The 14,276-nt window shown below is 43.1% G+C and overlaps 1 long non-coding RNA gene across 6 annotated transcripts; it reads right to left on the bottom strand.

Moving 5' to 3' along the window:
• Nucleotides 1-3,330: 3,330 nt before the first annotated feature.
• On the bottom strand, nt 3,331-8,004 carry LOC122422775. 6 transcript variants are annotated; one of them, XR_006263958.1, is made up of 4 exons: nt 7,785-8,004; nt 7,040-7,198; nt 4,209-4,456; nt 3,352-3,402 (listed from the first exon to the last, which is right to left on the bottom strand). It is a non-coding gene; the product is annotated as an uncharacterized LOC122422775 (long non-coding RNA). The 6 variants fall into 6 exon arrangements; XR_006263956.1 differs by having other exon boundaries at nt 3,331-4,456; nt 7,040-7,195; nt 7,741-8,004; XR_006263955.1 differs by having other exon boundaries at nt 3,331-4,456.
• Between the last annotated feature and the right edge of the window lie 6,272 nt (nt 8,005-14,276).

Below are 14,276 nucleotides of genomic sequence, written 5' to 3'. Positions count from 1 at the left end.
CTATAATGCAGGAGACCCGGATTCAATCCCTGGGTAGCAAAGATCCCCTTGACGAAGGGAATGGCACCCTACTCCAGTATTCTTGCCTGGAAAATTCTGTGGACAGAGAAGCCTGATGGGCTACATTCTATGGGGCTGTAAAGGGCTGGATTAAAAACACTGAGGAGTCCATATCCTTAGGCTTAGACCCTGGTGGATTCCTACAGGTTGTACAATTTTGTTAAAGTTACTCAAACCCTTGGCCTCAATTCCTAGATCAATATACTGAAGGAACGGGGATGAATGTTTTCTAATGTCCCTTTCAGATTTTAGAATGTACTGGTCCCATGATCTGTGCATATAAAGGGTGGGTTGTAGAGACAAAATGTTCCCAGTTGTCTTGAAGAAAAATGTTTTAATAAAATATCCACATTTCAGTGATGTCTGCCTTCACCTTACCCTGCCAGGTAAGACTGGGTTTCAGAAGATTTTCTTTCTCTTTTTTTCCCCATTCCTTTATACAGCTGCTTCCTGCTCCCTCAAGAAGTCACTACCTCGCTTTGTGTTTAAGTTTCTCCATCTGTGAAATGCAAGGCTGAGTGCCCATCAGCCTCCCAGGGGTATTCCATGTCTGATTCCCTTTCAGAGCTTTCACTATGCTGGGCATTATCTACAGGCTAAGCTTGGCATTTCCTTCCTTTCCTTTCTTGATCATAATTTGATCCCAACTTCCTTGGGAGCCTCTTGTCTATACAATTTGTCAGTAGTTCTCATCCTGTTTTAACGTAATTTAGATCTATGGTGATGCTAATGATGTCGTTGATAATGAGCTGGGGATTGGCAGAGATCTTTTTAAAAAGTGTGTTCGAATAGTGAAGAAAAGAATTCAAAAACAAACCAAAAAAAAATGAAACAAACAACAACAAAAACCCCCACAGTGGTAACATAGGAAAAAGTGTCCATCTAAATAAAATTAATTTACACAAGATAGTGTTGCCAGATAAAATATAGGACGTTCAGTTAAATTTGAATTGCAGATAAACAATAAATTTTTAGCATCCCATGCAATGGACATGTGCTTATCCATACTAAAAACATTTTTTGTTGTTTATCTGAAATTCAAATTTAACTGAGTGTCCTGTATTTTTATTTCTTAAATACAGCAACCTTAGTGAAGTGAAGTCGCTCAGTCGTGTCCGACTCTGTGACCCCATGGACTGTAGCCTACCAGGCTCCTCTGTCTGTGGGATTCTCCAGGTCAGAATACTGGAATAAGACATTAAAAACAGGGCTTCTGTCCAGCAATTTCTGACTGAGATAAACTGAGGTTCCAGTGTGAGGCTAGGCTTTTTTCAGTTCTACAGATATTAAACAGAGAAATATTCTGAAGTTGGCAAGGGGAAGAGGTTGAAACTTCCGCATAGTTATACCTTTAAAAAACATGTGGGGGAACTGTAGATAACATCACTCTGAACTTTTATTGTCCATGGAAATTTGGTCCTAGAAAAAAATAATTGGCAATTCCATGAGAAGTTGCAGTTTTCATATGTTTAGTAGAAACAATGCAAGAATTTTCTAATGGCTATAAAATTATGCTGTTTTGAGGGATTCTGAAGGTAGTATTCATAAACAACGAAAGGTTACAGGTATTTTCAGGACGTCTTCGGTTTTAAAGCAAGCACTCAGTGCCAAGAATACTGCTGCACAATTGTAGGCACTGATTCAGCGGTCACTCTGTCAAAGATTCTGTGATAAGCATGTAACAAAAGGCTTGGATAATCTCCACAGTACACATGCTCCCCGTGCTACCTCAGAGCACCATCCGTGACTTCTGTATCCCCTGCAAAAACCTGAACTATGAGGGAGACTCAGTTCATTGACCAGTAGAGAAAAAGCTCCTTACTTGCTCTGCAAAAACAAAAAAGAACTTTTCTGTAATGTTTTTTGGCAAATAAGATGATGTGTATGTGTGTGTGCTCACTCATGTCCGACTCTTAGTGACCCCCAAGGACGGTAGCCCACCAGGCTCCTCTGTCCTTGGAATTCTGTAGGCAAGAATACTGGAGTGGGTTGTCATTCCTTCTCTAGAGGATCTTCCTCAGCCAGGGATCAAACCTACATCTTCTGCATTTCCTGCATTGCGGGCAGATTCTTTACCACTGCACCACCTGGGAAGCCTGAAGTGACCGGGGAAAGATGCAAAAATACTCAGATGTATGACCATCTCTGTCATCCAGCCCAGCACTACTTAAAGTATGGTCAGCTCTCTAGGGTTGGTTTGTGAGCTGTCACCATTCAGCACCAGGAAAATTGAAGAAATTTAGAGTAAACATTTAGAAACCTTTATAGTTATTCCACAGATTAAAAACAAATCTGTTGAATTTAATAATGAAAAGTTGGAGCTTGCATGCTATATATCTTTTTTTGTTATTGCTGGCTTCATTTTTCTAGTAATTTGTTTTTTATAACTATTTCACAGAAGTATCCGTTATTAAAACAGTATCATATTGTAAAAGATAAAAGGCTGTCTGTTTGATGTCCTTTAAAACAAATTACTCCTCAGTTCAGTTCAGTTCAGTCGCTCAGTCGTGTCTCTTTGCGACCCCATGAACCGCAGCACGCCAGGCCTCCCTGTCCATTACCAACTCCCAGAGTTTACCCAAACTCATGCCCATCGAGTCGGTGATGCCATCCAGTCATCTCATCCTCTGTCGTCCCCTTCTCCTCCTGCCCCCAATCCCTCCCAGCATCAGGGTCTTTTCCAATGAGTCAACTCTTCGCATGAGGTGGCCAAAGTACTGGAGTTACAGCTTCAGCATCAGTCCTTCCAACGAACACCCAGGACTGATCTCCTTTAGGATGGACTGGTTGGATCTCCTTGCAGTCCAAGGGACTCTCAAGAGTCTTCTCCAACACCACTGTTCAAGAGCATCAGTTCTTCGGAGTTCAGCTTTCTTCACAGTCCAACTCTCACTCACATCCATACATGACCACTGGAAAAATCATAGCCTTGACCAGACAGACAGACCTTTGTTGGCAAAGTAATGTCTCTGCTTTTTAATATGTTGTCTAGGTTGGTCATAACTTTCCTTCCAAGGAGTAAGCGTCTTTTAATATCATGGCTGCAGTCACCATCCGCAGTGATTTTGGAGCCCAAAAAAATAAAGTCTGACACTGTTTCCACTGTCTCCCCATCTATTTCCCATGAGGTGATGGGACCAGATGCCATGATCTCAGTTTTCTGAATGTTAAGCTTTAAGCCAACTTTTTCACTCTCCTCTTTCATTTTCATCAAGAGGCTTTTTAGTTCCTCTTCACTCTCTGCCGTAAGGGTGGTGTCATGTGCGTATCTGAGGTTATTGATATTTCTCCCGGCAATCTTGATTCCAGTTTGTGCTTCTTCCAGCTCAGCGCCTACAATGTCTTAAATAAGAATCACTAAATTTATCAATTCAGACTTTCAATAAATAGTAATTACAAAGCAAATATTTTTCTAGATACTGTGGGTAAAGTGATGAATAAGATAGGCATAGTAGTGGGGTAGTGGGGTTTCTGACCTCACAGAGTACATTTCAAGGAAGAAGATGTAATAAAATCACAATAAAATAGATAGAAAAATACAAAGTGAACTGGGAATGCACTGTAAGAGACCCTGAACTGGTTAAGAATTCTGTGAAACATTCCCAGAGGAAATCACCCAAGCCCTGTTAGGAATGCTAGTCTGAAATTCAGAGAAGAGATCTGAGCTGGAGGTATAAATGTGGAACAGTCCTCTGAAGATGTTAATTTAAGGCTGAGGAATGGATGAAATTGCCTAGGTGGAAGACAGCACGTGAAAAGAGGGGAGAACTGAATCTTACAGGTCTAGCAGCTGAAATGAACCTCCAAATAAAATGGAGGTGAGAAGAATTAAGATCTGTGGAGCCCCTGAAGCTAAACAAAGAGGGTCTGGAGAAACAGGGAATGATAAAGAACTTCCAATAATGCTGAGAGGTCAAACCAGAACTGAAAAATAGGCACGTTCTTCACAGAGGCATGGTTTTTGGTGGGAGAGGTTCCTGGGATCTGATAATAGACGTGGGATATGTTTCAGAAGTCCAGATGCAGGAAGAGTTAAGAAAAGAATACAGCAATTATAAGCAACTCTTTCTAGAGGTTTTGCTGGGAAATGGAAGACAGTTTAGGACTATATTTAGAGGGAAATATACGTAAAGGAATTTTTATCTTACCTTTAAGATGAAGCAGCAAACATAAACACTGATTGTGGTGAAGTGAAGTGAAAGTTGCTCAGTCGTATCTGACTCTTTGCACCCTGTGGACTGTAGTCCATGGAATTCTCCAGGCCAGAATACTGGAGTGGGTAGCTGTTTCCTTCTCCAGGGGATCTTCCCAACCCAGGGATCAAACCCAGGTCTCCCACATTGCAGGTGGATTCTTTACCAGCTGAGCCACTTGGGAATGTTATCAAAAGCAAGAGCTTGAAGATGATGAAGATTGTAGGGGTTGGTCAATGGCAGTTTCCAGGAAAGCAGAAGGAATGAGAATTCCTGTGTGATTTAACACTCATCCCATCTGTAATAACAAATACCTGCTCTCTAATAGGTTCTCACCTCCTGAGGGCAGGGACCACATTTGTGTGGTTCATCACCCTCTACTCAGCTCCTGGGCTAGTGCTGGACCATCGAGACACTCAGAAAACAGTGAAGAGAGCCTGACTCCCAAAGACGATGTGTGTCTTTGACTCAAGGGGAGGTACCTCTTTCTGCTAAGAAGACATGAAAGAGAGCTTTGAAAGGGAGAAATGTGAGGGACTTTTCAACCAATACATTTTCTCTGTGAGATGAAAGAATGAAAAAAGAAGGGGGAATTGATAGGGTAGAAGTCAAGTCACAAGGGCTTCCCTTGTGGCTCAGATGGTAAAGAATCTGCCCTCAAATCTGCCCGGAGACCTGGGTTTGATCCCTGAGTTGGGAAGATCCCCTGGAAAAGGAAATGGTTACCCACTCCAGTATTCTTGCCTGGAGAATCCCATGGACAGAGTAGCCTGTAGAAGACTCGGAGTGAATGATCAAGTTTTAACACTACCGTTTGATAGTACAAGTTTGACACTACTGTAACAATGTTTACTGAACCGTTGAAGAGTAATAAATGGCAATTGTTGTGACAACACAACTGAGTTGTGTTGGATATTCATATATGGTACATACTTCTTGGAGTCACAACTGTCAAGGAAGTCGTGAAGGAGAAAAATCTGGTTGATTGTAAAGTATTTAGATTGAGAAGAAGAGACTGGGCTTTGGCACTGGGAAAGCAGTGTGAGCAGAAACTCAATGACAGAATTTGGCCCTTTGGAGCTGACAGGAATAGCAGCTCCATTGAGCTGAAGTTCCCCTCAGGTACTAAAATGAAGGAATTGGGGGCAGGAGGAATGGCAATAGAGGATCATGAGCACCCTTGGCCATTTCGTAAAGTACCCATGCTGCCTTAATATCTCCCAATCTCATGCTGAACTCTTTGTGTTTTAGATTCACACCACCCATCCTTCTTACCTCTTTTCTGCTATCTACCACTCTCCAATCACTCTCATTTATTGAGGACTTTGACTCAGTTCATCCTTCCAGTCCAGGGCCTGAGTTTGCACTGGTGAATTGTGTGCTAGAAGCTAAATCACAGTCAGATCTCGCTTCAAGTGCATCTGGGAAATGTCATTGTTTAGTTGTTAAGCCTTTTTAGTACAGGAAGAAACAGTAGAAGGAGATTTGTTGTTGTTTAGTTGCCAAGTTGTGTCTGACTCTTGCAACTCCATGGACTGTAGCCCATTAGGCTCCTCTGTCCATGGGATTTTCCCAGGCAAGAATACTGGAGTGGGTTGCCATTTTCTTTTCCAGGGGATCTTCCCCACTCAAGGATCGAACCTGTGTCTCCTGCGTCTCCTGCAATGGCAGGCGGATTCTTTACCACTGAGCCACCAGGGAAGCCCAAAAGGAGACTGGACAGATACTAAGCAAGGAAATATCCACTATTATATTCACCACAGTGGACAGAGAAAGTATGTTAGGATAAAATTATAAGAGGCAGAAAAAAAGACTAGGAAAGTTAAAAAAAAAGTCTTCTGATATAATAGAAGTGATGAAGTACAACTTGAAGAACTCTATTGATATAATATTGTAAATATGCAAAAACTGATGAACAGATGGAGAAATAGTTGATATCACAGACAAATTAGGTAACGCGACAGCAAGGACCTATTGTATAGCACAGGGAACTTTGCTCAATGTTATGTGGCAGCCCGGATGGGAAGAGGGTTTGGGGGAGAATGGATAGATACATGTATATGTATGGTATATGTATGGCTGAGTCCCTTTGCTATCCACCTGAAACTGTCACAACACTGTTAATTGGCTGTAACCCAACACAAAATTTTAAAAAAATTTAAATCAGGTAATGTGATATGGGACAATTTTTATCTTGGATTTCAAATTATGTTAATTGGTTTGTATTATAGTAATATCAAAATTGATAATGAAATTTAAAAGTTCAGTTGGCAAAAAAAAAAGTTCAGTTGGCAAGACTAAAGGTTTAACAATTAGTATGAACTGGGGAAGTAAGGTGAAGGTGAAAGTCGGTGGTGGTGAGATCAAAGAACTAAGAATTTTGCTTTGTTGGCTTCTTGATCGAGTGAAATAATACTAAATTTTACAGTCTATGAGAATTCTATGTTTGGCACCGTTTTTCTCCTTAGGTCTTTTACATCATTTGTGATAACCACTGTGTCTTCTGGATTTTTAACACCAAATTGAAGTGATTAATTTAGTGCAAGGCACTATATGCATGCTAAATACATGTTAATATATATATAATAAATGAGACTAATAAAAAAAATGTTTGAAAGTAGTATGAAGAACACAAAAGGGACAAGTGAGTCATCTACTCCAAGTCTCTTAATAGTAGGAAAAAAACCCAGCATTTAAAAAAAGTATAGTTGCTTTACAATATTATGTTAGTTTCAGGCATGCAACACAGTGATTCAGTGTTTTTGTATCAAAAAACACATTCTCACCTCCTGAGGGCAGGGACCAGGTCTGTGTGGTTCATCATCCTTCACTCAGCACCTGGGCTAGTCCTGGACATTAGAGGTGCTCAGAAAATAATGAAGAAAACCTGACGTCCATAGAGGATGTGTGTCTTTGACACATGGAGAGGTACCTCTTCCTCCCTGCTGAGAAGACATGAAGGAAAACTTACATTACAGGTTATTACAAGGTAATGGCTATAATTCCCTGTGTTATACAGTCTATCCACGTTGCTAATCTATTTTATACACAATATCTGTTAATCCCATACCTAGTTTGTCCCTTCCCTCTTCCTTCTTCCCTTTGGTAACCACAAGTTTGTTTTCTTGAACTCAGCATTTTTGTAGCTTCCTTCCTCTTTATGACTCCAAACATAAAGTAAATATAGAGATCTAAATACATGGCTAAAGAAGCCCATTAAAACTGACTCAAACGCATTTGCACCAAAAATAACCGAAATTTTTTACTTTCTGTTATATAGAAACCAGGTCTGTCAGTCCTTTCCTCAAACAAGATCTGTACATCAAGTTGCTGATGTTTGAGTGGTAGCCAGAACTGATTTTGAATTTCATTTTGCTTCCTGTTACAGTTCTTAATTACATCTTGAAACATTAACAACATCAAATGAAGGCTTTCTTGGAGATGTGAAAAATCCCAGACACTCCAGTCTTTAAGAAAAACCTCTCACCTAGTATATCATTTCCCATCCAGTCAGTGAGGCTGCATTCTTACCCTGACTCAGAATCTCTTCTCCACAACTGTCCACAGAGGAGACTGCGCTGAGGTTAAGTTTTTAAGCCAAAGGCAAACCGAGTGTATTTGGGAAAAAACCCAAGGAACTTTGCCCGAAGGATAGTTACGCATTCCGCTCCCCTGTTTGCCAACATGATCATGCAGAACCCAGTGAGTTCCCCTAGCGCTAGGAGCAGCCGCAACTTCACTGTGAGGCCAAGAGTCCCACTGCCCTGCCACACCACCAAACTCCAGGGCACATGGCGGGGGCGTCGCCTGTGTCCTTTCAGGCTGAAAGCTCGATTTGTCTTCGGTTCCAGGGACACCCCAGGGACAGAGCGGCTTTGAACACCACCCACTCTCCTAGGGGTCATCACCTGTTGCCTCGCCAAGGCCAAGGGAGGTCAGCTTCTCAAGGGGAATTTTCAAAAAGGAGACAGGCTCGGTCTGTCCATAAAAGGATCTCTTTGAGGTCGGTGGGAAAAAAAAGAAAAAAAGCAATGCATTTCGTGTTCCCAGTTAGAGCCTCTGGAACGAGGCCGCCTGAGAACAGGCCTGTGAACGGTTCTTGTTGGAGGGCGGCCAGCAGAGATGGCCCAGACGGTTTTCACAGGACCTCTCACGGCCACCCCTCACCCAGAGCAGCTGAAACTGGAGTCCAGGCGGCCACCTCCCGGCCCCACCTCCCCTCACCCCCACCCCGGGGGTAGGGGGCTGCGGAGCAGCACCCGGCCACCAAAGCAGCTGCCTTCTGACAGGATCAAGTCATTCAGGGTCAAGGGCAGGAAACCAGATTTCCACACACAAGCCAGATGAAACGCTGACATTTGCGGATGCTTATAGAGAGCCTTCACTCTTTTCTGCCCTCCTTCCCTTGCTATGAAAAAGTCATGAAATTCATCCCCCAGTCCCTTTCCCACCATAGGACACTTTAGCTCAACACACCCATGGATGGGGCTTCCCTGGTAGCTCAGATCGTAAAGAATCTGTCTGCAATGCTGGAGACCCGAGTTTGATCCCTGGGTCGGGAAGATCCCCTGGAGAAGGGCATGGCAACCCACTCCAGTATTCTTGCCTGGAGAATCCCATGGACAGAGGAGCCTGGTGGGCTATAGTGCTTAGGATCGCAAAGAGTCAGACACGCGAGACTTCAATCACTAGGAGTCACAGGCAGTGGCCGGCCCTGCACAATTCTCAGGATGGTGTATCTCGCTTTGCCTCCTTCCCTTCCCTCTAGAGACTCGGGGTGCATTCAGGAGAACAGCCCTGTGTGCTGGGGTTGCTCAGCATGGGAGATCAGGGCCGAGGGGCAGGCGTGGGCAGCCCTGGATGCGGCTGAGGAAGAGGCAGAGAGAGGCGCCTGTCCCACCTGCCTCCTCTGCTTGGAGAAGCCAGCACCGAGCAACCAGCACCTGCCCTACAGCTCCCTGGAACCTGAGGACCTCCCCTCCCCTCTCCCCTACCCCACTAAGACAACTGTGAATTTTTTAAAAATTAGGATTTGAGAGAATCTGAGAATTCAGAAGCCAAAGAAAGAGTAAGAAAATGTGAAATCAGAAAGAGCTTTGTGCCAGACTCTCAGGGCCAACTTGCCCTTCTTGCTCTCTAAAAGTTAAACTTTTACTCCCCTCCTGGGGTCCTCTGGGAAATAATTTTCTTTACTGCAATGTCTAATATTTGTCATCATCTCCACTTTTATTTAAAAAAAAAAAAAAAAGGATCCTTCTAGAAGACCTGCATGCACGACAGGGCTTCATGGCTCATGCTTGGTCTCTGTCTCCACAGGCCAACAGCACCGTTTTGCTTTTGATCAGACCCAGGGTAAGTATCTCCTTTCCTGTGAAGCCTTCCAGAGGCCCTCAGATATGCACTTTTTTCCAGACTCTGTAGGGACCACTACCCTACACTTTGAGCTACTAAGTACAACTGCGTACATGTCCTACTTAATCTTAATGAAGTTAAACTAAGTTCTTTAGCTACTACCAGTGAAGCAATGATGTAAGGCTCTTCTCTTGGTGCTGCCACATGGAAACTTCACCAACACCTTAACTCAGCGTCCCTGCTGCCAAGCCCAGGCCTTGGTGGGGTGACTGTGGGTACTGAACCTAGTGATTCTGTGGGCTGGAGCTCACACTTTGGCTCCATGGGAGCAATGCTCTAACGAGCCCCTTAGGGAGGCTTCCCAGGTGGCTCAATGGTAAAGAATCTACCTGCCAATGCAGGAGATGTAGATTTGACCCCTGGGTTGGGAAGATCCCCTGGAGACGGAAATGTCTACCCACTGCAGTATTCTTGCCTGGGAAATATGAACAGAGGAGGCTAGTGGGCTCCAGTCTATGGGATCGCAATGAGTCGGACACGACTTCACGACTGAGCATGCACACACCCATCTCTTAGCTGCCGAGGCAGCTCACTCAAAGGTGAATTAGCTCATGGTGATACAGAGCGTAGATTTGGGTGCATGGCTTCTAGGGACAAACCGATACAAGAAAATCCAGGAGGACAAGAACTCTGGCGATATCCACTAACACAGCCTTCTGTGGCACCAAGTCTTTATTAGATTTGGTGTGTGTTCTTTTGGAATCTGCACATGTTCTTATTGTTGTTTGTTTAAGCCCGAAGCGGTCTTGTCTCTCAGCTCCCTCGCCCATCAGAGGCTGATGGACGCCAGTTACTGTTTAGTTGCTGGTAGGATGCTATTTGAGCGAACCACATCTGAGGACCCTGGTGCTGGTAAAGCATCTTTTCAGTTGAATAATGCAAGACAGCACATTTGGGGAGGTGAAAGGCATGCAGTGGTAGTTCAGAAGGAAGACAAAGGGGAAACAGACCGCTGACTCTGGTGGGAACCAGGGTGGTATGTGGCATCCCTCACATGAAGACAAAGATCCCAGCAAATTACCACAATGCCAAACAGAGGGCCGTGACAGACATAATGGAACCACACAGCCCTGCCTTTGTGCAACAATTAAGAGGAAAATCATAGTGTATGCATTGGTTGTTTTCAGACAAGAGAATTAAAAGACTTGGTTGGTTTTTCTTTAAAATGCATTTCAAGAATTCCTCAGGTAAAGAGATGAAGGATGCATACTTCCACAGAGCTGCAGGCACAATCTCAAGCTGCTGAGCTATTTCCTTTGGGGGCTTCATGATTTCCCGTCACACCCTTACTAGTTAATTCCTCCAGCTTCCAGAAGGCCACCTGGAAGTCTCCAAGTTGCTCATCCACATTTTCTCTTTTAAGTTCCAATATTCTTCTCTGAAAATCTATCTTCAGCCCAAGGAACCTCTTCATGCAGCTCTCTGGAGCTTGTCAATCTTGCTCTGCACTAATGCTAAATGGATGGATCATGGCCCTCCCTCTTTGCTGATTCCCTTTGTCGCATGTCCTTATATGATATTAGTGAAAGAATTGAGTACTTCATGTGCCTCACATAAAGTGAGGTGTTGTGCAAATTCCCTCATCTGTTGCTTGTGCTATTTTAATGGAAAAATAGGGAAAGAAGGGTAAGGTATACCTGAGTTTTCTCTGCTGCAAAGCTCTCCGATATTTTATAAAAACACGTTGCAGATGCTGAGGCTATTGAATAAATTGCAAAAATCTTCTGAACTTGTTCAAAGTCCCCTTCCCCTCTTCTTCTCCCGGAGACACCTCAGTTCTGAACTTGGGAGCAGGCTGAAGACAGATCAGGAAGCGTCAAAAGTTACTCAGTCAGACAAAACCCAGAAGATGCTTAGGCTCCGCAGTAGGAAATAGTATTCTTTCAAACTTAGAAGTAAAAAGCACGTGAAAGCATTTTATGGAAAAAAAACCAAAAACATCTTTTATTATAATCACTTATGAGAAATCACCTTTGGAAAAATCTGGGTCATGGCTTTGACAAAGAAGCTCAAAATGTCTACTTTGGGCCTGTAACATTCCCCTGGTAATCCGCAGGAAGGGCAAAGAGGCAGGAAGATCCACACTGATGCAGGGCTCTTCTCAGATGCTGGAAGTGGAAAACTACAGAAGCTTTCTCAAAACAAAGCCTTGTGTTGTAAAACTCTGGGGGTGGTCTTCCTCAAAACAGTCCCCCAAAGGCTCAAGATGACTTTGAGACATAGTAAAATCTAAAAGAAAGGAAACCAAATAAAATCTGCAGAATCATTACATGGTAGAAAGCCAGTCTAAGGCTGGGAATTTAAGAGCAGTGACCTCCTCGGGCCATCCCTGATTCCATCCTTGGCCCTTGAGAACCCGAGGCTTATTCTATGTCACATTCCATTTCTGAGGTGCCTGGCGAGACTCGTTCATTCATTTATATATTCAATTTAGTCAAAAAATGTCTACTTTAGTGCCACTCTTAGAGTGTACTATGCTACTTAGCACTGAATTTACAAAGGATAATAATCATAGCTAAGATTTATTGAGTTGCTACTCATCATTGTGATGTTTTAAAGGTATTTCTCACTTATTCCTTACAAGGTAGGTAGTATTATTGTTGTTGTTTTTATTGCTATTATTGTTTTCAACTCATGGATGAAGAAATTGAGACTCAGATTGGCTGACTTGCTCAAGGACACAAATCAATTAAGGGATTTGTCTGGGATACAAATCCATGTGATCTGACCCCAGAGCCCATGCTTTAATCACCATGTAACATTAAACAGGGACATATAACTGCCCTCAGGAACTTATGCTCTAGTTTAGGAGATAAAGCATGTAGATACACTACAAGGCATTGTGCTTTTAGGCAAACAGGAGCTTAGAGGTTCACACAACTGGGCTTTGAGGGTAAAATCACCAGTGGACAAGGTTACAGTAGGTAACTTGAGAGCAAGGTGGGCTTTGAACTGTGCCTTGACAATAGATAAGATTTTATAACTGTTTCATTTTCCTGGGACTTCCCTGGAGGCTCAGTGGTAAAGAATCTGCCTGCCAATGCAGGAGGCACAAGTTTGATCCTGCCTCCTGCCTTCAACACTCCTACCAACTAGGACAGAATGATGTGTAGTAAGCCTGCCTTCCTACCATGGGCTCCAAGGATTAGAGGAGTGCTTGTCAAGTCAATAAATACAGAGTTCATGTGATGTACCAGGCAAGTAGGTTACAGAACACCCTTGTTGGATGGGCTTCACCTGGATAGGTAAAGGAAATGAAAGCAATAGACCAGCTCAAACCCTCAAGCCAGTGTTTTGGGCTTAAGAAGTGAGTGTTCAAAGCAGAAAAAGACCCTGATGGAAAAAAAGAAAGATAAAGACCCAGATGACACTTCCACATGATTCACTATTACTGGAGCCAAGGCGTGGTCCACTGTGGTCTTCCTTGGTGCCTCAGTGGTAAAGAATCTGCTTGCAATGTAGGACATGTGTGCAAGAGACATGGGTTCAATCCCTGGGTTGAGAAGATGCCCTGGAAAAGGAAACGACAACCCACTTCAGTATTCTTGCCTGGGAAATCCCATGGACAGAGAAGCCTGGTGAGCTACAGTTCATGGGGTCACAAAAGAGTCGGACACGACTTAGTGACTAAACAACAAAGGTGAAATAAGAACTATAGAAACTGAATGAGTGACACGTCTTATAACTGGAATAGTTGTTCTGAAGACAGAGGTGCCGCTCACAGGTTGGGTGAACCATTTCCCAAAATTTGGGTTTTCCCAAAATGATCAGAATTTAAACAGATGAAAATAAGCATAAAAATTATTTTAAGGAAGAGATGAACATTTGTTCCAGTATTTCTCAAGATGATGTCAATAAGTACAGCATCAAAAAAGAGATAGAAGGAGTTTGTGTTCAAGGGATTAAACATGAAATCAAATTAATATTTTCCCCATAGGATCTCTTAGAAATAACTAAATGATAACGTGTCTGGTAGGGAAGAAATAGTGTGCAATGCTTCTGGACCTTGGGAAGTACTATTACATTAAATGCTTTGTTTCTGTTATATATGAGATATGGTAAATTATTATAATAACTAAAATGTATATCACATGTAACATAAAGTCCACAGGGGAAGGTTGGGCTTCAGGGCTGGTTGATTTAGTGACTCAGTGTTATCCTGTGAGACTCGGGTTCCTCCCATACCCCTACCCTGGTATCCACACCATTGAGTCCAGCTTTCCTGAGACCATGAATTGGCCACCAGCGATAACTGTGACCAATACTTCCCTGTTCATAGTCAGTGGGACGGAGAGGAACTTGAATCTATTGCCCAGAAGGTTCAAGTAAGCCTCATCTGTCTCACTGGTCCAAGCAAGCTTAGATTTGCGCATCCCCAAGTTGATCACTCGCAAGGGGATGGATAGCCAGAATTGCCTAAGCAATGTGCAGTACTCACACTTTGGAAACACTTATTCATTTATTCTTTTTTTTTTGATCTTCCATCTCTCCTTCCAAAGTGTATTTACTGAGCACCAGCTGTGGTTCCAGGTTACTAGTCCCTTCTCTTAGGAAGCTCACCATCTGCAAGAGAGGAAGATAATACTGCGCTGCCACTAGCGTGCAGACAGT

Source organism: Cervus canadensis, chromosome 20 (genome assembly GCF_019320065.1).
Source record: "Cervus canadensis isolate Bull #8, Minnesota chromosome 20, ASM1932006v1, whole genome shotgun sequence".
Lineage (NCBI taxonomy): Eukaryota > Metazoa > Chordata > Mammalia > Artiodactyla > Cervidae > Cervus > Cervus canadensis.
Note: the sequence above shows the minus strand (reverse complement) of the source record. Positions and strands in the feature narration are given on the sequence as shown.